Here is a 3,607-nt window from a genome sequence, read left to right as displayed (position 1 = left end):
CCAAAGGAAATTGTACTCTATTAATCTCAATGATTGCTCCTCAGAACTATTTCTTTTTAAAGGTCACAAACCTTCTGGACCTAATGCTACCATTGTTCTTTCTTTCTCTTTAAAAAAATGCCTATTTTAATTATTTTTAAAAAAAATTCTAAAATCTACAACAGGTCTATTTCCTTTCATTTTTCACTTATCTACAATTCAATTACATCCAAGCAATATAAAAATTTCTATAAAAAGCAAAGTAATAGACAGCCTCCTATGCAGCAGCAGAAATTAGATAGAAACACATGAAAATGTAAGTTAAACAAAAACCCTTCCGTAAGTCACATCTCACCTATACAACCAAAATCAAAGGTTTGTGCACTTCACAGTTAGAAAAGTTAATATGTCACTCATGAAAGGAGGCATGAGTTTGCAATTCAGACCCCCCAGTTTTGTAAAGAGATCAGGTAGAGTATAAGCAGGAACTTTCTTAAGACTGAATAGAAATTTGTTTTACTTTGTTGGCAGAGGCTCCTTTAGCAAGAGGAGGATAAGAGAGGAAAGAAAATATGTAGGGGCATTTAATTTTCAAAGTTTGACTTTGGATAATAAGGAAATCATATTTAAAGACTCTCTACAATGACTGGTACTAACAAATGTATTATTTAAAAAGTATTGTCAAACATTGCTTTCACCCTAGGTCAAAATTTGCCAAATACCAAACACCCAAAGAAATATGTACAGTTTGAATTACAACTCTCCTAAAGATTCCCAGAAGCTTCAAATTCACCCTGACCCTCTTTTTTCTCTATGTGGTTAAGACACGAAGGACATTGTTATACTAGTGACCAGATTTGTTAATATCAATTTAACAGGGCTCCTCCACCTGTCCTGTATTTGGGAATTAAACTCCAGCTCTCTGTTTGCTCATATCTTAGCATATGTTATATGCTACCATAGAAACTTACAAAGGAAAAAAAAATTACTCAAAGATTTGTTTATTACATTTCTAAATCATTTTTCTTCCTTAGAGCCCAACCACTGTTGGCAGGATATTGGGGACTGCTGTGCTTTCCTGCATGAGTCCCCAACCTCTGGGATCTTGAGAAGGCCAGTGGATGGTCCTGGACCTCACACGAAGGGAGGTGGTGGTCCCATTGGGTAGAACATGTGTGGTCCAAAAGCTGGTGGGGATGGAGGTACAAGCAGGAAGGAGGGGACAAGGCAATATTAAGCACTACTGGAGGACCAAGGGAAGGGAGATTAAAATAATTGGCAGAGGAAGGGAAAGAGCTCTGGGAAGTCCGGAGACAGGCTCCAGCTTAATTTAGTAATCATGATTCTTTCCTTTTCCTTTTCTTTTCCTCTACCTTCCCAGTATCTTCCCCATTTCACATTAAGCCTGCGCCCATTTATAATCAGTTTGCTGAATTATTTCTCAGCAGTCATCTCAGCAGCTTGCCTTGTAGCACAATGAATGAAAGCACACGACTGCCCCTGCACAACTGTTATCTTTCAGATCTCACCAAACTGGTAAAAGTGATTTCTTAGGTCAGTCTCACTGATTGTATCTCCCAGGCCACCAACATATAATGTAGCAATGATCTTATCATGTGGTGGGTCCATAAAAGCCTGTTTTAGAAGTTTATCTGTCACAGGATCATTAATACCACAATAGTGATCTTTGATATTCTGATCAGGGTCTGGAGGCTTCTCATGTCTGTATGAATACCATTCTCTTTTACGTCCTCCTTTTACCCAGAAGGAACAAATGTGAGGACGATTCTGTTTGTAGCAAGAGGGTCCTGGTCAATTGGAGCAGCATGTCATTGGTAGCTGTACCCTTCCAAAGAACACCAACTGGTTGAGTTCCCTCGGAATTAGAAATCTCTCACTCAACATTCTGGGGGTCGTATTCTTTGTCCACATTAGTCTTAGTCTTGTCATCATTAAAGGACAGTTCTACATCACAGACCTGAATAGGTAGGGCATGTTTTAGGTCCAAAAGGCAATTTGGACAAACATTTTTGTTAGCTTTCTGCAAGAATGGCACACTTCTTAAAAAGGATGCAAACAGGGGAACGCTGTGTACTGCCTTGCACAAATTTTGCATTCTTTTCCATACTTTTCTTTGGTCATCCAGGTGTAGGGATCTTCTCCAAGGCGTTTCTGACACAGAGTAGGGAAGTCCAAGTCCTCCCAGTTCTGCCTGTTGTAGATGTTTAAAACCAAGAACCATTGTCATCATGGGAGTGGCAATAGCCAGAATGCTATTGGCAGAAGTAAGAGTCATGGAGCCCCTGATCCCAGCAGCCCCACGAGGCAGTGAGCAGCAACACACTCCATTGTTCTTTCTAATATCTCATTCCTCTTCCACGTTCCTGATAATTTTCTACCTTCTGGCTCCAAAGTAGCCTCTAAAAAAACTATGCTACCAGCTTGCTGCAAGGAAGGTATAAACCTTAATAATAATCCTTTACATGTATGTAACACTTTGAAGTTTACAATATGGTTTCAGCATATTAATTCAATTAAAATTCAAAATAAGCCTGCCAAGTAGGTAGGGCAGCAAGCTGGCTATGTGCAAGCCTTTTATCTAAGAAGGCTTCTGAAAGATTTGGGAGCGCATAAAAATGACAGAGAATCATTCTTTCCTTTTTCAAGAAAGGTTACCGCCTGACTGAGTTGTCAATATGTTCATTTTCATTGGTTGTTTTTCATTTGATGCCTGATCAGATGCCAAATGACAACTCAGCAAGCCAAGAAGGGGGATCAAAAATATTGCAAGGAACTAGACCCCCTTCTTCTTCTCCTCCATTGACCTAATACAAGAAAGCCAAGGGCAGTTGCCTGAGGGTGAAGAGTGTGCAGGGATACTGTGGAAACGACTCAGCAACAGAAGATTCAGCTGAATCTCCTACTGCTCAGATATTCTAACCTGTCAACTATTCCACCAAACTACTAACTCCCAGTCTCCAAAATGAGAACATTTACACAAGAGAAGTCCACTGGGTACTTACTTTGAGGCATTCTTAACAATTTTCTACCTTCTGGCTCCAAATTATCTTCTACAAAACAGTTGACTATGCTACCAGCTGATTGGGAGATAGGACCTAATTCTACTATTATAAAGCAGCACGTAAAATTCACACTCCCCAAAGCTGCGAAATTTCCTCATTTTTAGCCCACAGCCACCTATCCCTACAACTAATAGACAGTAGTCACTGAGTAGAGGAAAGAACACTGGATTCAAAATCAAAGGACGGAGGTTTTAATCTTAGTTCTTCTGCTTACTTGTGGTCAAACCTTGGGTAAATGACTTGTTTTACATTGATGGCTGTGCATACCAGTGTGGAATGTGTACTTATCTGGGCCTCAGTATTCTTATCTATAAAATGAGGGTTAGGGATTAGATGGAATCCAAATCCCAGCTCTAAATTCCATCACCATGTGATTCTATACACATGTAACAGAGATGACTCAATAATGGGGAGAGGAGCTCTAAGTATGTAGATTCTTTATAATATTCCCTGCCTGTGGTAATTTACCACATGGAGGCTTAGTGAACCTATTTCTGGAAATGTGTGATGGAGGAGACAGGTCTTTTTCCCACCTAATTTAGAGT

General features: G+C 39.7%; 1 pseudogene; it reads right to left on the bottom strand.

Annotated features, from left to right (window-relative positions):
- Window positions 1–983: 983 nt before the first annotated feature.
- LOC114043810 lies at window positions 984–2,205 on the bottom strand (annotated as a pseudogene).
- Between the last annotated feature and the right edge of the window lie 1,402 nt (window positions 2,206–3,607).

This window comes from Vombatus ursinus, unplaced genomic scaffold, assembly GCF_900497805.2.
Source record: "Vombatus ursinus unplaced genomic scaffold, bare-nosed wombat genome assembly UNPS02014770.1, whole genome shotgun sequence".
NCBI classification, from domain to species: Eukaryota; Metazoa; Chordata; class Mammalia; order Diprotodontia; family Vombatidae; genus Vombatus; species Vombatus ursinus.
Note: the sequence above shows the minus strand (reverse complement) of the source record. Positions and strands in the feature narration are given on the sequence as shown.